The sequence below is a fragment of the Ochotona curzoniae genome, unplaced genomic scaffold (genome assembly GCF_017591425.1).
Source record: "Ochotona curzoniae isolate NIBS_2020 unplaced genomic scaffold, NIBS_Ocur_1.0 contig_4093, whole genome shotgun sequence".
Taxonomy (NCBI): domain Eukaryota; kingdom Metazoa; phylum Chordata; class Mammalia; order Lagomorpha; family Ochotonidae; genus Ochotona; species Ochotona curzoniae.
The window spans coordinates 170525-194617 of NW_024466124.1; the positions used below are offsets into that span (position 1 = coordinate 170525).

Genomic DNA, 24093 nt, shown 5'->3' on the forward strand with positions numbered 1-24093 from the left:
GCTATCTCTGTCTCAATTTCTACTCTTTTTTTTTTTTAAAGATTTATTTTTATTATCTTTTTCATTGGAAAGGCAGATATACAGAGAGGAGAGACAGAGAGGAAGATCTTCCGTCCGATGATTCACTCCCCAAGTGAGCGCAACGGGCTGATACTATGCCGATCCGAAGCCAGGAGCCTCTTCAGGGTCTCCCACGCGGGTGCAGGTTCCCAAAGCTTTGGGCCGTCCTCGACTGCTTTCCCGGGCCACAGGCAGGGAGCTGGAAGGGAAGCGGGGCTGCCGGGATTAGAACCGGCGCCCATATGGGATCCCGGGCGTGCAAGGCGAGGACCTTTAACCACTTGCGCCACCGTGCCGGGCCCTCTACTCTTTTTTTCTTACCAATATAGAATTATCAGGCCACTGAATCTACACTGGCATGGCTGGTTTGAATTCCACCTACGACCAATGAAGCTTTCTGCTAATGTATCTTGGGGGCAGCAAATGATGCCCCCAGTATTGGGGGTCCTGTCACCCCTGTGGAAGATGCAGATAGATTTCCTGGCTCTTGGATTTGGCCTGACCTAGCTCTTGTAGACATCTGGGGACAGTGCTGACAGATGGAAGATTTCTTTGTGCCTGTAGCTCTGCCTTTCAAATAAACAATATAAACTTAATAAATTAAGTGCTTTCTAATTTTCTAAAGAAAAAAAATGTTTAAATATGTTTGGGCTGCTGCCTGCATTTGGAGCAAAGTTTTTGTTTTAATTTTTATGTGTCCTCCTTGCGCAGGGGCCATGCTAATCTTCTCTGTATCGTTCCAATTTTAGTATATTTGCTGCCGAAGTGAGCACTTGTTTTAATTTTAAACATTGGGCTATAATTCAAATGCCATAAAATTTACCTCTTTAAACTAAGGGATTTGTAGTAAAGTTACAGGTAAAGCAATCAACTCACTAGCTAATTCTAAAACATTTTCATCATTTCAAAAAGAAGTTTCAGGGGCCAAGGCTGTTGAGGCATAACATTAGCTTCAGCTAATACCTAAAGTGCTGGCATCCCAGCACTTTGGGTTCAAGAACCGGATACTTCACTTCCAATCCAGCCTCCTGCTAATGCACCACTAAAAGCAACGGAAGATTGACCCAAGTGCTTGGGCCCCAACACCCACATGGGAGACCTGGTAGAATTCTCTGGATCCTTGCTTTGTCCCAACCCAGACCTGGCCATTGGGGCCATTGGGGCCATTTGGGGAGTAAATCAGTGTATAGAAGCACTCCCTCTCTCTGTAACTCTGCCTATTCAAACAAATAAATGAATTTAAAAAGCAAAACAAACGATCCCATCCTTATTATTAATTCCCTATGGATCTGCTCTTTGCACAGCCTCTGGCAAACACTAACCAACTTTCTGTTTCTGTGGATTTGCCTGTTCTAGTTATGCGACATAAATCACACAGTATGCAACTTTGTGACTGCCTTCTCTCACAATGTAACTTTTTTTTTTTTTTAAAGATTTATTTTTATTATTTTTTCATTGGAAAGGCGGATATACAGAGAGGAGAGACAGAGAGGAAGATCTTCCGTCCGATGATTCACTCCCCAAGTGAGCGCAACGGGCCGATACTATGCCGATCCGAAGCCAGGAGCCTCTTCCAGGTCTCCCACGCGGGTGCAGGTTCCCAAAGCTTTGGGCCGTCCTCGACTGCTTTCCCAGGCCACAAGCAGGGAGCTGGAAGGGAAGTGGGGCTGCCGGGATTAGAACCGGCGCCCATATGGGATCCCGGGGGTGCAAGGCGAGGACCTTTAACCACTTGCGCCACCGCGCCGGGCCCTCACAATGTAACTTTTTAAGACCTGCCATGAAATAGCACGTGTCCCTGCTTCATTCGTTTTTGTGGCTGAATAATATTCCAAATAAATGTCTTATTTTGTTGTTCATTTGTTAGTTGATGGAAACTTAAGTTATTTCTCTTTTTAGCTATTATGAATAATGTTGCCAAGAACGTTTGTCTTGGATATATATCCAAGAGTAGGATGGCTGAGGCATAGGGTGACTCCATGTTTAACTTTTGAACAACTGTCAAATTGTTTTTCAAAGCAGGTATGCCATTTTACATCCTGTCAGCAATGTATGATGGTTCCAACTCTTAAAATCTTCACCAACACTTATTTATTGTCTATCTTATTGATTGTAACCATCGTAGTAGATGTAAAGTGGTATTCACTATGGTTTCGATTTGCATTTTTCTGATAACAAATGATTTTGGTCATCTTTTCTTTCTTTCTTTTTTTAATTGGAAAACCAGATAAACAGGGAGGAAGAGACAGAGGAAGATCTTCCATCCGTTGATTCACTCCCCAAGTGAGCACAATGGCTGGAGCTGAGCCTATCCACAGTCATGAGCCAGGAGCTTCTTTCCAATTTCCCACATGGGTGCAAGATCCAAGGCTTTGGGCCGTCCTCAACTGCTTTCCCAGGCCACAGCAGGGAGCTGGATGAGTAGCAGGGTCGCTGGGATTAGAACTGACACCCATATGGGATCCCAACACATGCAAGGCGAGGACTTTAACCACTAGGCTAACGTGCCGGGTCCTCATCTTTCTTCTTCTTTTTTTTTTTTTAACCAAACATTTGTATATCTTCTTTAAGAAAAAGTCAGATTCTTAGTTCATTTTAAATTGTGTTGTTTGGGGCTTGCAGCATGGATTAGCAAGTTAAGCCTCCAAATGTAGCACAGGCAACCAATGTGGACACTGTTCAGTCTCAGTTCCTTTAGGAATGTGAGAAGAGAACCAAGAGATGGAAAGTCAATCTCTTTCTACCTTTCAAACTAAGAGACTTTTTTTTTTTTTTTTTTAAAAATAAAGAAACATGCTTTTGAAAAGATCCTTTTGGAGAGGTTTCTGAAATCAATGAGGCAACTTCTAAACGATTGTTGAAATCCTTTCCCTAGAGAGGCAATAATCCCTTGTGAAGCTGGAGTGTTTGCCTAATCTCCTGGCCCAGAGTACCTATGGAATATCTACGCTACAGTGCTGAGGGAGGTTCCCGGTGGATAGCAGATCGCATTCTGGAGCTTCAGGGCTTCTCTCCTGCGTCCAGCGCGGTGGCCTAGCAGTTAAAGTCCTCTCTCTGAATGCGCCAGGATCCCATATGGGCACTGGTTCTAATCCAAGCAGCCCTGCTTCCCATCCAGCTCCCTGAAAAAGCAGTTGAGGATGGCCCAAAGTCTTGGGACCCTGCACCCACGTGGGAGACCCAGAAGAGAATCTGGGCTTCTGGCTTTGGATCGGCGCAGCACTGGCCTTGCAGTCACTTGGGGAGTGAATCATGGGACAGAAGATCTTTCTCTGTTTCTCCTTCTCTCTGCAAATCTGACTTTGCAATAAAAATAAACAAATCTTTTAAAAAAATTCCTCTCTCCTTACTTTCAGAGAACAGAATGCTGTCCACTGTGCCATGGGACCAGCTCCTTCTCACTTTGAAGCTGTCAGGTGGCCAGGTCAAGTGAGCCCTGTACTGTGGGAATGTCCATGGTCTCCCTTTGAGTCACACTCTGCCCCCCATGCCTAACAGACACCGCTTACGTCTCTGCTATCCTTTCAGCCTTCTCCCTGGTAACAATGATTCCCCTTTTACAGTAGCAGGAGTATTTACTGAAGTGCAAGGAGCAAAAAAGGGAGTAAGAAACTTGCCCTTAAGAAGCGCTAAAAAGATCACACTCAACTATTGCATGCACATACTTAGTACACGCTGGTCCCTGAGCTATATATTTTTACTGTCATCCTCGAAACTACTTCACAAGGTAAGTGTTCCTTCCTGTTTTATCAATGAGGAAACTGAAACTCAGAGGTACAAAGTAACTTTCTCAGTATGGAAATATCAAGCAAAATATGTTAAGGTTCCTACACAGGTGAAAAAAGCTTTTTTTTTTAAAAAAAAAGATTACACATAATGAGGAAGTCAAAGCATTTAGGTGAACAAAAATAGAAAATTATGTGCATTTAGAGTGTAAGCTGTAGAAGACAGATCACATTGAAGAGTGGTGAACTAGGACCTCATGCTCAAGGGTTCACAATGTTGAGAATTAAATGGATAAAGTAGAACAGTTCAAGATGATGCAATATGGCCCGGGACTGTGGCCTAGTGGCTGAAGTCCTCGCCTTGAACGTACCAAGATCCCATATGGGAGCCGGTTCTAATCCCGGCAGCCCTGCTTTCCATCCAGCTCTCTGCTTGTGGCCTGGGAAAACAGTCGAGGACAGCCCAAAGCTTGGGAACCTATACCCATGTGGGAAACCTGGAAGAAATTCCTGGCTCTTGGCTTCAGATGGGTGCAGCACCGGCTATTGCGGTCACTTGGGGAGTGAATCCTCGGACGGAAGATATTTCTATCTCTCCTCCTTTCTATATATATCTGACTTTTCAATTAAAATAAATAAATCTTTTTTAAAAAGATGATGCAATAAAACATAATGATGCACTAATATATCAGGATGATTAGAGATCATACAATATGAAATGACAAGATATGATATCATGTCATGTAATATGTACTACAGTGTATACAGGATGCTTGGTTAAAGACCTTGCAGGGAATAAGCACTTAGACAATATTTCTGTTTCTGGTATATAAAGAACAGAATGATGAAAACAAGAAATAATGATGAATTCTGGGAAGGCCGATTAGAACAGACTGGTGGAACAGAAGTATCCAGGTAAATTGGGCGAGTTTTGAATCACTGCTAAGATGACTCATCTCTATTGCCAGATGGATCTTTTAAAAAACACTGCCTTGATGTTAAACTACCCCCTAGCTCTACAACATCCAGTGGCTTTCAAGTTTCTTTTAGAATAATGCCTAATAATGCAGAGAAAGAATAATGCTCTGGGATCAGAGCTTCAGCCTCCTCATCAGAATCCACCCCAAATTCTCCCCTTGGAGAGTACACGTCCTGGAGAAGGAGGTCAGGGGCCAGGCAATCGGGAGGAAAATATCTGCCAGAAGCATTTCATTGCAAAGAGAAAACATTCCATTTTTTTCCCTTTTTTAATGTTTAGGTTGTTTTTGCTTTGTTTTTTAGTAATTTAAAAATTTTATTTTAAAATTTATTACAAAAGTGGAGGGGGCTGTAGACTCATAGGCAGGGGTGAGGGAAAAGGTGAGTGAGAGAAATGTCCAGTTTTGCCCTCTGTGTCTGCAGGAGAAGAGCAGGAATAAGGTGTCTTTTTAAGGTCAGTGTGAAAAACCTCCCATGATGTGTCAACAGCAAAGGGGAAGTGACAGGACTCTTTCTTTCCAAGCTGTGGTCTTCGATTTCTTGCTCATTCCTGGCTGAGAGCTGTCAAAGAGGCTGGGTCCACACTGTAAGGAATGACTTGAATGGGGGCCTAGAGATCTGACCCTTGACCCCACCACCCTGGACTGGGCGCCACCTTGAATGCTTGGAATGCTTAACCCAGCACTGCCATAAATCCCCTAGGTCTCAGCCCCATTAAGTCCCACTTGCCTCAGTAATCTTGGTGACCTTTAGGTTCAAACCGTGTGCTCCACCTTTATCCTTGGTATCCACCTACAAGCCACATCTGCCAATCCCTGAGCCCACACTCGCCATACCCACTGGAGGCTATAAAGGTACCTCTTCCCTTATTCTTATCGCCTCTCCTTCCCTCCATGCCGGTTGCAGTTACCCTCTTTATTGAAAATAAAGACCTCCTGCATGACCTACAACGTCTGGCTTTTGGATTTGTGGTGAAAAAAACCAACACACATATCATGGGAGGGTTGGTGAGCAAGCCGAAACAGCGTAGAGAAGCCCTCCCTCAGTGTCTCTGGGGTGTGTGTTTGGCTCGGAGAAACGGTGGTGCGGAGTAGAGAAAAAATGGTAGGGTGTGATGAGGCTACCAACATGGAAAACAAACCTGCCAAGAGTCCTCCCGTTCTACAGGGCCCTGCTCACCTTATACACAGTACTGAGTATAAAGGATTTTTGTCCTACAGTTGAAAATGGAAGTTTTGGGCTTTGGGTAGTTGCTAAAGGCTTTGGTTCCTCTGTATAGAAGTTTGGCTCTCAGAATATCTGTAGGGGCAGATGGGACTACATAGGACTGCCCTCACTCAACCCCAGCAGCACATTCCCAGGTCAAACTGGTGAACATATCATTTACAATTGTTTAAACAAAATAAATAAGTGAAATCCTTCCATTCCTCAGCTGCATAAGGAGCAGAGAATCACCTGATGAAGATTTTATTTAGTGGATAAGCACCCTTCCAGCCATCTGCTCCTGGGGATACTATCTAATGAAGGCTCTTACGCTGTAATAGATAAAGAGGCTGGCCACAGAAGCCTCAGAGCGAGTCCCAGGGGCAGAAGAGTCTTGAACTAAGCAGGTTGATAAGCGATAAACAAGCAGAGAAAACCTGTTTCAGGAACACCAATCATCTTAAGAATGAGGACATTAGCCTAGCAGCTAAAGTCCTTGCCTTGCACGTGCCAGGACTCCATATGGGTGCCAGTTCTAATCCCAGCAGCCCTGCTTCCCATCCAGCTTCCTGCTTGTGACCTGGGAAGGCAGTTGAGGATGGCCCAAAGCCTTGGGATCTTGCACCCACATGCGAGACCCGGAAGAAGCTCCTGGCTTCAGTTCAATACAGCTCTGACTGTTGCAGCCACTTGGGGAATTAATCATCAGACAAAAGATCATCTTCTCTGTCTCATCTCCTCTCTGTATATCTGATTTTCCAATTTAAAAAAAAATGAAGACAATGTAAACTTTTTTCACCTCTGAGTGTGGCCAGCTACCTGTGTGTGTGGGAGGGTCTTTTTCTTTCTTTTTTTTTTTGCATGCTTCTAGGGTGGTCACAGGCATGGATTAACCGAATGCTATGTGGAATTCCATGGGTAACCATCATCATCATTACTATTAAATTACTACAACTCTGAAGTGTAGACAGTTATACTTCTATTTCCAAATAGAAAACAAAGATTTGGTATGGTTATGTGATTTATCCTTAAACAAGTAGTGGAGAAATTGGGGTGCGATTGCAAATCTGACTGAATTCAAAATTCATTCACTTCCTAGTACGTTTTATAACCATAAACTTCAAATTAGAAAAACCAAGGCACAGGTGAAGAATAGAGGATCAGACAACAGCAGATTCCAGAGATGACTTTATACCTTAGAGCAACTGGATGAGGGAGAAAAAGAGATTGTAAAAGCTGGATTTTATACTGACCTACCGGTGTTAGGTTTTAAGACTAACAGGAGAGTAATGATCCTTCCTGAATCGGACTTCCCCCAGGTATCTCCCAGGTACTGGGTGCTGTTACAGCAATATGAACCAGCTGTGTGTCCTTGAGCTAATTAGCCACTCCCAGCCTCGTGCTGCCCTGTGCACTAGGATCAAGTTCTGGATCTAGATGATTACTAATGTTGCTTCCTGGTCTAACATTACCAGGGTCTGTCAACTTCCTCTTGGGAGGAGAAGCTATGCTACAAATAAAAAAGGCAGATTTAATTTCTACCTACAAGTTTCAGGGCTGCGGGTTCTGGTTTACATCTAGGTCTTCCTGGACAAACCATTAGGGTTATTTTTTTGTTTATTAGTGGGTTTTTCTTTTCTTCTCATTTGTGCTAGTCATGATTCCCTAACAAACCCCGTCCAGATGAACAGAATTTTCTATTAATTTCAATCCCCATAGGCTTTTCTATAGCCGTATCACCTATAGTATGGATGGATACCCATTAGCCCCAATCTTTTTCTTTAATGGAAGTTTGACTCCTCCTCCTCCTTGCAAGTGGTGCTTAGTTCCTCTGAACATCCTCTCGCCAGTGATGTGATCACGCTCTAGAAATGTCTTTTGCTTATTTTACCCTCTGATTTCCCAAGTGGTACAGCTTCCTAAGACACCAACGGCTCTTCTCATTTCTCTTTTTTTCTCTAAAGTGCTTTCTTTCCCCTCCGATGGGAGATGGAAAGCGTTTAGAAAATAGAACCAGTAACTAGAACTTCATCTTTGGCTTGCTAGGTCCGTGAGATGAACAGTCAGGTAGTACTTATCAGCTTCTCCTGCCCCCCTCCCTCCAAGCATCCTTCCATTTCCTGCCCAATATTCCTGAGCCACAGGCAGCCATTGTTTCCAGAGGCTTTGCTTGGAAGGCTTGGTCCGGAGGCCTCCCAGTGCTTCCTGTTGTTACAAGGCCTCTCTTTCCTGCTGAAAACAACAGCACTTCCTCGGTCTATGTAACCCTTTTCAGGCAACTCATTTATTCTAAGCACTAGTCCAATGCTTGCTACATTTAATATTTTTTCTCATTATATAAATGCTATAAGCAGAAAACCAACCAATCAAAAACCTCTGTTGGTTTCACTTTAAGATTAGGCGGTCTATACACACAGAGGTTGCCACAGGACTCAGACCTTGAAGAGATGGCCACTGTGTAGAACCTAGCCTTCTGGAGGTTCTTATACATTTATTAGTGTGCAATAAAAATTCAAACTTAATGAGAGTTCCCAGAAAATCCTCAGAAATATCCTTGGGAAAATTATGACATATCCCTTTTAGTTTGTGTCAATAAAATTTTGTTTTTCTGATCACTTGGTAAAAGGGCCAGGAAGGGGAGACTGAGACTCTAAGATAGTTTCAATCCATGTCCCTGCTTTTTGAGTTTTTGAAAACACAGATTTGATTGTGTTTCTCTCTTTCAGAAGATGCTGGATTCTTTAACACTATAAAGGGTTTAATCGACTAACATGCAGCTAACATCAAATTGAAAAGGGAACAGTGGAAAGCTTTTCCTCTGAGATCTGGAACAAGGCAAGGATATCCCTTATCGCTTCTACTCAACATAGCACTGGAAGTTCCAGCCAGAAAAATTAGGTAAGACAATGAAAGAGAAGACGTCTAAATTGGAAGGAAGTTAGATTGTCCCTGGTGTGCACATGACATGAAAACCTTGAAGACTCCATTAAAACAAAACAAAGTCAGCTCCAATAAATTAATTCAATAAAGAAACTGCAAGATATAAGTCAGTACTCAAAACCTACTAGTTACATCAAGCTCATCACAGTCCCGTTTCCCATCTTGCCTTTCTTGGCATTCTTCTTCTCGGATTGAAATGGCCCTAGGAGACGGAGTCGCTGTGGTGCTCTCTAGGTCTGATTGTAGCCCTCCCTAGGGCTTTTCCTGCAACTTCATGTTGTAACAAACATGACACCAAACTCTGCTGATTTGTCTAGGTTTCTGAACACCAAGTCAAAGTATTCTAATTTCTATGAGCCTTTGTTTTGTGGCCCAAGAGAACATAGTTGAGCAATGGAGACTCTTGGTGACTTTCTGACATATCATAACAAAAAGACACGCTTCTGCTAACCTTGATCTTCACAGATCACCTATTGACTCTTGTTTAACATCAGGCATAAAATTAGTGGCAATCTGCTGTTTGTTGAAAGAGCCAGGGGAGATGATACTCTTTATTTGGAATTGTGCAATTTTAAAATTACTGAGGCTTCTCTGAAATGCCTCTCTGAAGACTGACCTTCATTCAGAGGCCAGGTATTGTGGTGACCCATACTGCTTGTTCCTCTCCTCACTCAACCATCACACCCTGCTCTTAGTGCAATCCTCAGAAGTTATTTTTACCAGAAAGACTCAATGATGAAGCTAGTCCTGAGGAGTACTGTCAAGTTTGTGGACACCTTAAGGGAGGAGATATTTATAAATAGTATGTAAAGAATACAGGCAACTAAAGACAATGCTAATTTATCATTCAGACACTCTGTAGGTAGAGGGGCTGGATATCCAATATCTCTTTTGCTATTAACTTCTTTTTCTCTTCTCACCCTTTCTTCAGAATTGGAATTTATCTATTTACAGTTGAAAATGTCAGTGATCAGATTTGATTCCAGGCATCCCAGGAATGTGTGGATTTATAAGGTAAAGTCCAGGTTTGGATCTTTATACTCGGTTATACAGTGGGTTAGAGATGACTCAAAAGCACTCTGGACACACAAGATCAATACACTTGTCCTGGGGGCAACAACCTAGAAGGGGCTACCAGTGAAGATTGATGTTCCATTCAGGCTTGCGTAAACAGGACCCCTGAAAAACCTCCATAAAGGAAATGTGGCAAGACTTTGGGTTCTCAAGGATCACTGAAGATCAACCGGAAGCAAGAGATCTTCAAAGAAATGATCTAGGCATACAGTAACTTAGTTCCAGAATAGTGCTGGGAAGCTCTTCTGATGCCCAAGGGTAAGGGATATTTAAGAAAGTCTAGCAATTGGTACACAATTTATACTTGAGTTTTCCATAAGTATTCACTTTTCTCCTATTCTGTAAATTCTGCAAAGAGCTATGTGTATCTCATTAAACTTACTCATTTTGACTGGAAAGAAAGATATACAAAGAGAAGGAGAGAATGAGAGAAAAAGATCTTTCATCTGCTGGTTCACTCCCCAAGTGGCTGCAATGGCTGTTGCTGAGCCGATCTGAAGCCAGAAACCAGGAATCTCTTTCAGGTCTTCCATGCTGGTGTATGGAAGGCTTTGGACCATCTTCTACTAATTTCCCAGGCCACCAGCAGGGAAGCTAGAGGGAAGTGGAGCAGCCAGGACATGAATCAGGGTCCATATGGGATCCTGGCACATGCAAGAAGAGGATTTAGCCACTAGACTATCACACCAGGCCCTCTTTAAGCTTTTAAGGTACTACTTACAACTTCAGATTGCAGTCCATTCATTTCCTTCATCTTGAACAGAGCCACGAAGAAGGCAGAGCCATATACAGATAAATGAATAAAAGGTAAGGCTGGGCTGAGATGCAGAACTGTCAGACACCTTGAAGGACATGACAGATGACACGGTCACAGCAAAGGCAAAGCAAACATTTTAAGGGATTACAAATGCACCTTTGTCTCTGGTGTTTTGTTCTTCCTGAAATCATATTCCTTTTTAAAAAAGATTTATTTATTTTTATTGCAAAGTGAAGATATACAGAGGAGAGACAGAGAGGAAGATCTTACATCTAATGATTCACTCCCCAAGTGGCTGTAACAGCTGGAACTGTGCCAAACCAGAGCCAAGAGCCAGGAAACTCCTCCAGGTCTTCCACATGGATACAGGGTCCCAAGGTTTGGGTCTGTCTTTGAGTGCTTTCCCAGGTCACAAGCAGGGAGCTGGATGGGAAGCAGGGCTTCCAGGATTAGAACCAGCATCCATATGGGATCCTGGCATGCAAGGTAAGGACTTTAGCCACTGAGCTACCGCACCGGGCCCTGAATTCCTATTTCTTTTCTCCTTTCTGACTACCTCATCCCTACCCACAAACATCTGTTCAGTAATCTATCCCTGTGCTCCACTTATTGGCTCGCCAGAAAGAATCTTGGAATGTCGGACTTGGAAGGAAATTTAAGATAATCTTGTTGAACCTGTTTAATTCAGTGCCAGGAAATTGAAGCTCCAGGAAATTTAGAAATCACCCAGCTCTACAATGGCAAAGCACTAAAGCCGCAGGGAGACTGAAAAGGGGCAGCAGTAATTTGAAAACTGGTGAAGATTTCTTTTATTATTAACTTTCAGGATTAAGACTTAAAAATAATAAATTAGCACTGTGATGTCAAAAGTAACTGAGCATGTGGGGAACAATGTACCCTACTCCACTGCTGGTGGGAGTGTAAGCTAGTGCAGTCATTACGAAAATCAGTATGGAGAGTGCTAAGTGTAATAATGTGCAGGAAAACAGTGGGGTGGGGGAAGGAAAATAGAGGGGCACGTCCTTGTGCTATGGAACTGTATGTATCATGAAAAAGGAAGGAAGAAAGGAAAGAAGGAAGGCAGAAAGAGAAAGAAACGAAGGAAGGAAGGGAGAAAATGAATGAATGAATTTTGAGTATTTACGTTTACACATGCCTTAAGAATCAAATTAAATAAATCTTTTTAAATTTCAACATACAAAACATGATGCTGGGTGACGATTCAAAAAAACAACTTCTAAGACACTGCCCATGACTTCAACTTACCATCGTTTAGTTCAGTTGCACCCAAATTGTGGGTAGAGCTGAAATGTTTTGAAAGACTTAAAAAAAAAAATCATTCTAAGGTTGTCAGGCAGGGGTCACTGGGTTTAATAACTCTCTCTAGAGGAGACGGGATCAGCTGTCAGAAATTGTCTCTCCATTTTACACATCTTTCTCTTCGTTCAAAGTCAGAAGCAGATCTTCACAAGGAGGAGGAGTTTATTGTTTTAAAAATCTCTTGATTCCTGTTTCAAGACAGTACACTGCAACTGACAGTCCTAGGCTTCAAAATTTACTGGAGAAGGATGTTAGTAGCAGGCCCTGAGGGTGCCACCTGAGCGGCTGGGAGTGGGTGGGTATGGTCTTGGGCAAGGGGCTCTGGTGGGAGCACAGTTTAGGAAAGCATTCCTGAGCTGACTGATGAGGTCTAGAAGGGCTTTCCTTGGTGGAATCAGCTCTGCCAAGACAGAGCTGCCCTGGTGCTATGTAACCCAGCAGAGGACAATCAACTGGTCAGGACATACATTATGTGCTCAAATCTCAGTCTGTAAAAGCCAGACCAAAGACGGGTAGGTAGTGAGGCTAAGTGGAATTCATATGCAATAGTTAGGCAGGGGCTGGTAGATTTCGTTACGACAGTCCAAAGTGGTTTATGTCTCCAAGTTTTAGCTTGTAATCACTTGGCTGACTCAGTCTCACTTACCCCGTCATACATCTGGCAGACAGACAGGTGAAGTAAGAGAAGGGATCCTTCCCAGGTCCTTTCCATTATGACAAGCCTTGCTTACACATCTACCCACTCCATAAAGGCTTCCCAGATTCATCTGTTCAACTATCTTTTGTAATCCACTCTATACTTGGGTGTTACACACCAAAGATGAAATGGAAGAAGAGAGCTTCGAGAGGTTCCTGTAAATAAATTTCCTCCTATACGGTTCCTGATTAAGGGGATGTGTTTTGTGGCTATTCTGCATGGGTTCCAGTCTTCCCATTGCCACTTCCTACCAGTGAGATCCAGGTATGTCTCATATAAGTAGAATATCACAATCCTGGCAAGCCAAGGCAGGTCCAGTTTATACCTCTTGTTTTGTGTAATAATGGATAGTACCCCTAGCATGTTGAAAGTGTCCACAATTTCAGTAAAAGATTCCTTATAAGGTCCAGTTTCTGTATTTGTAGGAGGAGCTAATAAAATATACCTAAAATAAAATAAAAATACAGGGCATTTGCAAAATTTAGATAAAATAACCTGCAAAGTGCTTACAACTGTGTCTCCGTAGGCTATCAAAAAGCAATTGCTGTGTGGATTTTCGATGTGATCATTGTTTCATTGGATGCTGGCTCTCTGTTAGTGAATGGATACTTACTAAGGACCTGTTTTATACTTGATTATTCCACGTACCAGTATCATAGCCCACACGGTGGAGACTTTAGTACAAAGGGATTGGGCCTCAGGCTTCTACCACACAAGGGCCTACTTGCACAATAGCAGCTTGCTAGACTGTTCATGAAGTACTATGTCCTCTCCATCTAAGACAGAAGCACAGGGAAATGGAGGTTGATCTCCTCATTATTTTCCTGAGTGCACTGCCAGACAAAATACAAAAAATCCAGTTACAGCTGAATTTCAGGAAAGCACTGAATAAATTTTTAGTAAAATAAGTCCCCAATACTGTATACAACAAATGAGGAGACTTTGAAAAGTCTGTGGAAAATGAAATGAAATGGTGTTTTACTTTGGTGCAAAAAACTTGAAATCAGTACATTATACTTTCATAATATACATTTTCCATAAACCTCTTGAAGACTAGTGGCTACTTTTTTTTTCATGGTTTGTTGTTTATGTGAAATTCGAGTTGAGTGTGTTGTACTCTCAGTTGTTCGATGTGGCCACGTCATCTCTAAGTCCCTCTCCGACCCTTGGATAGGCCCTGCTCCACAACAGTGATCCCTAAAAGCCCTCTTCTTACAAAGCAACAACCACATATCCTTCCCCTACATTTCTACGTGCTCTACAGAGCTCTCATGAGGAACTAAAAAAGGTGTGGGCATCAGTGAGGTGGATGTGTCGGGGAGCCGACTACTCAGTAGAGGTTTCTAAACAGAAGCCTCAGTCAGAGGTTTCTAGGTGGTCAGAAGTTTCCATGCTTCGCCTCCCTATAGAGACAAGGGGAAGCTGTTCCCCCACTTGGTCTCTGGAAGAAAAGAGAACAGGGCTGAAACGAGCCTTGACAATTAAGCCAGGGTTTTCCTTCCCATACCTGTGAAGGTCTTCTGATCTGTATGCATACAGCAACCTCAGCCCTGTGAGAAGAACTTTGATTTCTTACATATTTTATTACAGGAATACATGGAGGGCAGCAAGCACTGTTAGAGAAAGTGGGTGGGGAGGATACCAGTCTGCCTCTGAGGTAGGGAGTATATCTTCCCTTGTTTGTCCCTTTTCTTAGAATATTTTACACTATGTCAGGCATTGGCTAAATGTCTCATATATATCTGTTCAATGCAACAACTCTGCAAGGCAAGTATAACTATCCTTAGTTCAAAGATGGAAAATTAAGAGTGGGGTGGGTACCCAGCAGGTTAAGATGCTGCTTGGATTACCTACATCCCATATCGTAGAACATCAGATTGAATCTTGCCTCCTTCTCTGCTTCTAATTCAGCTTTATGCTACTGCACACTTTGGAAAGCAGCAGGTGATGGCTCAGCTCAAGTGTTTGGGCCTCTGTCATCCATATGGGGAGCCTTAGTGGAGTTCCTGGGCTATAATTTTGGCCTGGCTTCACCATGCTTATTGCAGGCATTTGGAGAGTGAATCAGTGAATGGAAAATCTCTTTCTGTCTCTTACCCTCTGTCTGTCATTGTCATTCAAATAGAAAAGTAAGAATTTTAAGGTGGGAAATAAAAGAGGTTTTTTCCCCCTTACTGATTTTTCTCAGTTGGTGATAGAGGTCATTAAGCTGAGTCTCTGAGACACCCAATCCCACCTAACCCAGAGTATTATCTTTGCTGGTTTTCCAAATGAATGCGTAGCAGAATGTGCAAGTGAATTCATCTAGATTGGAGGAGCCACACTTCTATAGACTCACTGGGTAGTCAAGAAAATAAGTTGTTAAGATTTATCTATGTATTTCTTATTTTAAAAATCAAATATTTCATATTTATGGATTTTACTACATCACGTGTGTATTTAAATAAAATATTTTTTAGTACAAATCTTGAGTTCGACGGACCGTAAAGCTCCTAGTTACTTTGGCACTTACCACAGTGTTTTGGGGAACACATTCCCTGTGTCAACTCAGGATTCAGAGGTCTTTGTGACATCGTCCCGTGGAATGCTCAATCATAGCCTCTGGCTGGTCACTGCCTTTTTAAGAATTTCCCTGAAACATGCTCTGACTTTCAATTTTATATGAAGCAGCAGGAACCAAAATCTTCTGAGTATTCCATTGAGAAATTTATTTTGTCTTTTGATCTTAATGTACATTTGGTATTTTCTTTTTTCTCAGTGTACTTTCTCACAGGAATAACCTCAATCTGTTTTTAGCAGAGGACTGCTGGATTGAAGGAAGATGCAGGACTTGAACTGAAAATCCTGGAAGCCACTGCCCTAGGTTACAACTGTTCTTTCAAAGCCCTTGCAGGCATAGCACAACATTCTGTTACACATACTCACTAACTCACAGTACATCAGGGTGTGAAACTGAGAGGATCTCTATTTTGAGGACTGTGATAATGACTTTGAAAAATATGGAAAGAAAAAAAAAAAAACAATAACAAAGCCAACCACCATCTAAGGGAAAATGTGGTGGGCCCAGGTTGGGTACAAGCTGTGATGTGTTCTGGTGTGGTTTAGATCAACACTGTAGGAATGTTCAGAACTCCTACGTTTTATGTCAGAAAGTCAGAGGACATCTGGAGACTCCTGAGAGTGAGCAGGAATGTGTTGCAAACAGATTTCTGAATGTTATGTAATATCAGTGATGGACTGTTCTCTCATGCTGCATATGTCTCTGCCACTACTGTAAGGTTACTACAGTATAGTAACCCTATAAAAGTACAAAAGACTCATGGTTTGTGGGAACACATCTAAGAGTTCTGCTGTTCTCACAAAGTATAACTCCCTTATTATCCCTAGAATCCTATTTCAAAACCATGCAGATTTGGGGGAGATTTTCTTCTTATTAGCTGTGTAACCTGAACAAATTTCTTAACCTTTTTCTGCCTTTGCGTCATCTATCAAATGGGGAGAATAAAAATAGTAATGCCTCCACAGAGTTGCAGAGCAAATTAAATGAGTTAACACTTGTGAAGGACTCAGAACAGAGCCTGACACACTGTTATTTCATTTTATTGTCAGCAACATCAGCTTAAGGTATGCTTGAATATCTTCTCCTTCTTGCAGTTCTTCCAAGTTTCCACAATTGGATGCACCTGCACTTTCACTTTCCCTCCGTTTTCTGTTATCTGTCTTCTTTTCCTGAGATCTAAATTCATTTCAATTCTTGATATTTATGTCCCCTTTCCCAAATAATCCTTCACACTATTATACTGTTTAGTGTGTGTGTGTGTATATACACATATATATATACATACATATATATATGAAATACATGGCTGCTAAACTGTTTAATTTCAGTTTCCTCAAATGCCTTTTGGATGTGTCCTTTCTACTGGATTCTTCACTGCCCTTGACCCTATATATTTTCCTGATGAATATAAAAAAAACGATGGTCTCATTTCAAGTTTCATGTCTCTTGAGAGCATTAGGACTCATTTATTTTCCTGTTCAATAATTTGATAGGCACCTGCTCTATAAAGGCTCTACCAAACACTAATGAGGGAAAAAAAACTGTGATATTTCCTACTCCATTCAAGTTTTTTACATTATTTTTAAAATGTATTTATTTATTATTGGGAAGTCATATATACACAGAGAGGAGAGACAAAGAGGAAGATCTTCCATCCACTGATTCACTCACCAAGTGACCGCAATGGCCAGAGCTGCACCAATCCAAAGCCAGAAGCCAGGAGCCTCTTTCAGGTCTCCCACATGGGCACAGGGTCCCAAGGTCTTGGGCCATTCTCCACTGCTTTCCCAGGCACAGGGAGCTGGATGGGAAATGGGGTCGCTGAGACACAAACCGGTGCCCATATAGGATCCCAGAGGGTGCAAGGCAAGGACTCCAGCCACCAGGCTACCATGCTGAGCCCACCATTCACATATTTAAGAAAAGCTCATGCGAATGTTTGGTTAACTCCTCTGCCAATTGAATAGCCAAGGGAAAAAGTGGGTACGGTTAAAGCAGCCTTGTGTTCTGGAAACACACACACACACACACACACACACACACACACACACACACACACGATGTATGCTCAGACAAGTATCAGCATTCCTACAGGAAAAGAAAGGCAGAATAATAACTTTGGGATTGACTCAGGTATTCTTGACCATATGGTCAACAAAATTAAACTGCCCCAGAAAGAAATTTCACTTAAATTCCTTCCGCTAACTGCAGTCTCTTCTTGTATGCAGGATCCAGTCACATGCACATTGAAGCACTTGGCTGGGTGCCTCATTTCCTCTGTATTTGATCTTTACAATATGCTGTCAGGCAAGAATCATCATTCTTATTTTCCAGGAGGGAACCGAATCTCAGAGAAACAGGTTTCTTGTCACATCAGACAGCTGGTATAAGTAGCTAGGATTCTGTCCATCCTGCTTGTCTATCATAACTGCTGATAGGATCAAATGGTGCTAATTTTCATAAACACTTAAAGCAACATTTAATTAGTCACCAAATCCTTCTGGAATTAGATATGGCATTTAGTTAGGGAAACCTCTGGAGACATTTCTGGACCTACAAATTCTTAAATACCACTAGAACACTTTAAATGATAAAATAAGTATAAATGAGCTTAAGAGATGACCACTGGGATCAACTGATGTTTCCGGCTCCATGAATTATTCATTTGTATACACCAGACTCTCCATGTGTGCCACAAATGTGGCTCAGCTAAATTAGAAACGACTGCAAGATGTGCATCTATTGTGGTTTTAATTTGCATCTCCCTAGTGACTAATGACAGTGAACATCTTTTCATGTGCTTTCCATCTGCATATACTCTATCATGAAAGGTTGGCTCATGTCTTTTGCCTTTTTTCCAATCAAATTGTTTGGCCTTTTTACCACTCAGGTTTAAAAGACATTTGTGTTTGAGGGGTAGAGCGAAGAGCCATTAATGATAAAATATAGTAGCCACAATGAAAAAGAAAATTAAAGAAGAAAAATGGAAAAACAAAATTTAAATTAAATACAGTTAAGTGACTTTTTGTTAGGCTTTGGATTCAGAAACTACTTTTCAAAAACTCAGTCAAGGACCTAGACTTCTTGTGCACTGAGGCAGCTCATGATGCCATTTGCAGAGTGGCAATGGTCAACCCAGAAGGCCCTATATTAATGAACTAGGAGCAAACCACGGGTGTAAATGCTATTCCATTCAATCCTCAAATCACTTTCTGCAGATACTGTCCCTGATATGATTTCACCCCCTGCCTACCAGGGTTTCAGTCCTCAGGTTTTCAGAGCCCAGTGCCCTCTGTATCAAGTTTGCCATGAATCCCACCCTTCTCCTGACAGCCTCAAGTCCCTGGCAGGGGTAGGAGGTTGGGGTATTTGTTCTCCTCCCTGATGCCCTCCTCCTATGTCATTCTTTCCCCAAATTACAGTGCCACCAGCTCCAACTTGAGGAGGACACATTTCCTGGAGGTTCTCATACCTGCCCCACCTGGTCACCCATCCTTCCACTACCACACTAAGCCTAAACGAGTCTGTATCCCCGCTTTGAGGACCAGAGTTAGGGTTCTTGGAAGTCTGATTTGCTCTTTGACAGCACCATAAATATTGATCAATTCCCACAGTAGAATCAACGCTATTTTGAAAGAACTTCTATGTGTACAATCCTCTAAATCCTTGCAGTTCTTGGAAGTATAACATTAGCTCAATTTTGATGATCAGACTTAGACTCAGAGAGGTTAAATATGTCACACAGCTAGTAAGCAAAGGAGCTATGATAGAAGCCTATGTTTTCTGTTTCCCATTCCACTTCAGTATTACAGAGAAGGGCAAGCCACAGAGAAATTACAGTCTATGCAGATTGAGTCCATTGAGGTTAGAGTCCAACCACCATTTGAGACCTTTTTTCCATGGGAAAATACATTTCAAATTCCAAGTAATCAACATGCAAGTGTTCCTCCAGAGCGTAACTAATTTTTAATTTTGAGGCAATTTCTATTGTCTCCTCACTGAAGATTTCACATGTACTGATTTCATTTTCATATTTAGCGGGTCCCAGAACAAGGAAAGAGTGGAAAAAAAAGTCATTGGAGTTAAACTTGGGCTTAACACTTAAGAGATGTGACTGCAAGCAAATTATTTGATTTTTTTCAGGTTGATTTCTTCCCCTGAATAATAAATTGGAACAACACTCGATTTAAAAAACATGTGTACGGGTTTAATGAATAATGCATGCTTTGAAAGTGTCTAGTGCAGTTAGTTTGAAGTTTATACAAGTAAGTGTGCATTAAGTTGTTGTTTAAAGGAGGAAATCAGGCTGATTGCAACCTGGAATACATTCCCATTGGCCAAGGAAGATCCTCTTTCATTCTTATTGTGAGGGCAGAAATATTAACAGCAGGAGGCAAGTTCGTCGGCATGGCAGGTTATTCCTGTCACCTGCAGTGCTGGGTTATGTCCCAACTGCTCCATTTCCTATCCAGTTCCCTGCTAATGGCATGGGAAAGCAGCAGAGGATGGCCCAAGTCCTTGGGACTCTGCATCCACATGGGAACCCCACAAGAAGCTCCTGGTTTCTAGTTTTTTAGTAGCCCTGCTCTGGCCATTGTGGCCATTTGAGGAGTGAGCCAGAGAATGGAAGATCTCTTTCTTTTTTCTTTTTTAAAGATTTATTTTTATTGCAAAGTCAGATATACAGAGAAGAGGAGAGACAGAGAGCAAGATCTTCTGTCTGATGATTCACTGCCCAAGTGACTGGACTGGCCGGGCCTGTGCCAATCCAAAGCCAGCAGCCAGGAACTTCTTTCCGGGTCTCCCATGCAGTGCAGGGTCCCAAGGCTTTGGGCCATCTTTGACTGCTTTCCCAGGCCACAGGCAGGGAGCTGGATGGGAAATGGAGCTAGAACGGGATTAGAACTGGTGCCCATATGGGATCCAGCACATTCAAGGTGAGGACTTTACCTGCTAGGCCACTGTGCCAGGCCTGGAAGATCTCTCTTTCAGTGCCTCTCTCTTTGTAACTCTCTTTCAAGTAAAAATAAACACATTTTTAGAAACAAGAAATATCAATAGCAGTCCCTTCCATTCCTAAGGTGTCTCAATACAGAAGATGTACGGAGGATGGATGATACGGCCATGCCATAATGAGAGCACAGGCTGGCAGGACCCAAGTGTCAAGACTTCAAGGAAACCACAAAGCCCCAAGGCTGGAACTTCCTAATTACAGGGAAATCAGGCTTTGTTGTGAGCATCTCACCAGAGAGTTGAAAGTTACAGCTTGAAATGCTTGTAGAAGCAGTCTCTGTGCTTCTGTTAGGGATATGAAGCCAAGAAGAGAGCTAGCAGGGATGAGGGAGCACAGCCAAAGGAACCAGCAGTCACGAAAGTATATCGTTCATCAGGAGGCCGGCCAAGAGGGAGCCACCACAGCAAGCCAAACAGGAGGTGAGCGGGAGCCAAGATGTTAGTGTCAAGGACGCCAGCAACAGGGGGTGGAGAGGGCTGGGAGAAGGGTCAGTAAGGTGCCAGAAAGGCAATAGATGTCACTATTCCTGGCCTGGTGTGTCTGGGCAGCAGTCTTATTCTGAGGGCCTGGCTGTATCTGTCCTTATCTTTAATGGGGTTGATGCAATGTCTAAGGTATATCTGGTTTGCCCTTCCATGATGCATGACCATGCGCCAGAGTAGGCATTGTGGTTTATATCTCACAAGGCATTGTTTCCTCTGCTTTGCCCATTTGCCGCATTCAATAAATAGATCTGGCAGCTGATTTCAATTTTACCTGAGGATTTTATTTCTCAGAAAATAACTACTGTAAATCATTTCATTAAGGAGATGTGAAAACTCTACTAAATATGAGGCAACACAGCAAAAACAAAGGAATAATGGTGCTGGAGTCAGAAACAGGCCATATCATGCTTCTGCATTTTCCTGCCTCTCCATCTTCAGATGAATCACTTCATTTCCCTGCGTTCATTTCCCTTACCTGTCAGTAGAGATGACAAATGTGAAGGTCGACACACAGGGCAGGTTACGCATTACTAGGACTATGCAGTAAGTACTACACAAGTATAAGCTAGACATAACTCTAATACAATAACGAAATAGCAGTGGTTTCTATGATTAGCCATCACATTTTTTAAAAAGCTCAAAAATGATATATTTTTAGAAATGATACATTTTCATAAACTTAGTAAGCAAATTCTAGTATATCAGTATCAGAACGTCACACACTAAGGGAATGCTCATTTACATTGTAGGTGATATGCTAGTGAGAATTGCTAGTTTTGTCTCCTGAAAACATAAAACAGCTAGAAAAATACAAATATCTTCACAAAAATTTGGGATAAACACATAGAAGATAGGTACAGGGTGGCAAATTAATATAAACGGAAATCAGACTACGCTTTTTAAGAAGAGCAATGTTTCCTTCCAACAAATACTCCTGGTTTGAACCTGAATTCTGGTTTGGGCTGTTTTGGTTCAGTATTTCCAACATTTGCATCAAACAGTACTTTTCATGACGGCAGCACGATCTTACAGAAAAAGCATGGGTTCTGGAATCTGACAAACTGGGCTCCTATCCAAGACAATCCTTGCTGCTTCTCTGATTTTTTTTTTGGCAACTTATTTACCTTTACTGAGCCTTGCTGCTCTCACCTGCAAAATTAGGACAATACTATAGGGTTAAATAACACCTGCCATATTTTAAGTGTACTGCTCGGCATGGAGACAAGGGTTAGTAAATGGAAATCCTAATTATCACTGTGCAAGTTCCTTGTCCTTTCTCTAGCCTTGCCATGAAGTCTGGGGGGACAAAAGTGATGGCATGAGAGAGATACAGTTAGATCTCTGCTCTGGTGAGACTGCATCTGGAGTACTGGTTGCCGCTTGTAGAAGAAGCTCATCCGAGGACAGTAAAGGACAAGACTCACAACTTAAAGGCCTATTTCATTTGAACACAGTTGACACAACTGCAGAATTTAAGCCCAGAAAGAGAAAACTAGGGAAAAGTGGTTTTGTTTTCAAGCAGTTGAAGGGTTTTGAGCAGAAGCAGGTGAAGGTGTATTTTTTGTGACTGGAGAGGAAAGTTGGGTGGGAGGCGGTAAAGGGAACCATGACAGAAACGGGAGGCAGGTTTTCCAGCTCAGCAGTTAGCAAGGACTCTGAACTGAGTGAAGCTTTTCAACTAAAGGAATGGGCTGCCTTGTAAGCTGATGGGCACCCACGAGCTGTAAGACAACCCACCAAAAACTAGCTGGGCCCCTGGGTCCAGGATTCCTTCACTAGGGTTAATTGCCACTAGGCTCTTTTTGAGTCAACTGACCCTTTATCAGAGCCATGGTTTTCAAAGTTAAGAATAGTTAAGTGATATTTTATAAATCTCAAGCTCTTAAAGATGGCTCATGAAGGTCATTAGGTGTGAAGAAATTAATCGAAGAAATAGAGAATTTAGAGCTATTAGAAATGTTTTCCACAGATTGGTGGGAGTGCTTTTAAAAAGAAAAGAATTGGGGAATATTTGTGAGTTCCCAGGCATTATAAACACACCTTCACTAGCTCAGGAGCCAGAGCTTCTTCTGGGTCTCCCATGTGGGTGTAAGGTACCAAGACCTTGTGGTTGCTGTCTTCTACTCTTTTTCTAGGGAACAAGCAGGCAGCTGAAAGGGAAGTGGGACAGCTGGGACATGAACTGACACCCATAGGCGATCCTGCCACATGCAAGGTGGGGACTAGCCACTAGGCTAAAGTGCCGGGCCCTTTTTATTAATGTTTTGCCCAAATTTAAAGTTCCTGTATTTTTATGTATAAATGTAAATATATCTATAAATATTTTTCTTTTTAAATTGTTAGTTATTTAGGGTCTGGTGCAATGGCTTAGTGGCTAAATCTTCACCTTGCATGTGCTGGGATCCCATATGGGTGCCAGTTTGTGTCTTGGTTGCATACCTCCCATCTAGCTCCCAGCTGGGAAAGCAGTGGAGGACGGCCTAAAGCCTTGGGACCCTGCACACCCAAGGCATACCAGGAAGAAGCTCCTGGCTCCTTGCTTCAGATCGGCTCAGCTCCAGCCATTGTAGCCACAGAGTGAGTGAACCAGAGAGTGGAGGATCTTTTTTGCCTGTCTCTCCTTCCCTCTGTAAATATGCCTTTCAATAAAAACACATAAATCTTTCAAAAAAGTTTTTAAATTGAACGGTAGAGAAAGATTTTCCATGTGCTATTTTACTTCCCAAATGCCTGCAACATCCAGGGTTGGGCCAGGTCAGAGCCTGGTGCCTGGAACTCAGGATTTCTCATGGGGGTGAAAGTGACCCTAGTGCTTCAGCCGCCATTTACTGCCCTCCCATGGTGTGCATTGGCAGGGCATTGGATGAATCACTTATATAGAGACTTCAAAATTAGAAATATGAGTACTTAAGGTGAGTGTTGGGTGCAGCAGCCCTCACTGAAGTGCCTGATTCAAATTCTGGTCACTCTACTTCTGATCTGGCTTCCAGTTAATGCTCCTAAGCGACAGGAGACGATGGTTTAATTACGTGAGTCCTTGCTTCCTATGCAGATCTGAATGGAGCCTATGATTCCTGGCTTTGCCGTGGACCAGCCATGGCTATTGTGGGCATTTGGGCAATAAAACACTGGACAGAAGGTATTTACTCCTTCCATCTCTCTCTGCCTTTTACATTTTATTATTATTTTAATTCTTCAAAGTCATTTTTTTAAAAAGCTGAATACACAGAGAGGAGGAGACAGAGAGAGAAAGATCTTCCATCCAATGGCTCTCTCTCCA

The 24093-nt window shown here is 42.4% G+C and overlaps 1 protein-coding gene and 1 non-coding gene across 2 annotated transcripts in view; both read right to left on the bottom strand.

The window, feature by feature from the left end:
- ARHGAP31 (Rho GTPase activating protein 31) overlaps positions 1–24093 on the bottom strand; it is a 118217-nt gene that overhangs the window by 50122 nt on the left and 44002 nt on the right. The gene's annotated exons all lie outside the window — the stretch shown is intronic.
- LOC121159219 lies at positions 729–833 on the bottom strand. The gene has a single exon (XR_005884322.1). It is a non-coding gene; the product is annotated as a U6 spliceosomal RNA (small nuclear RNA).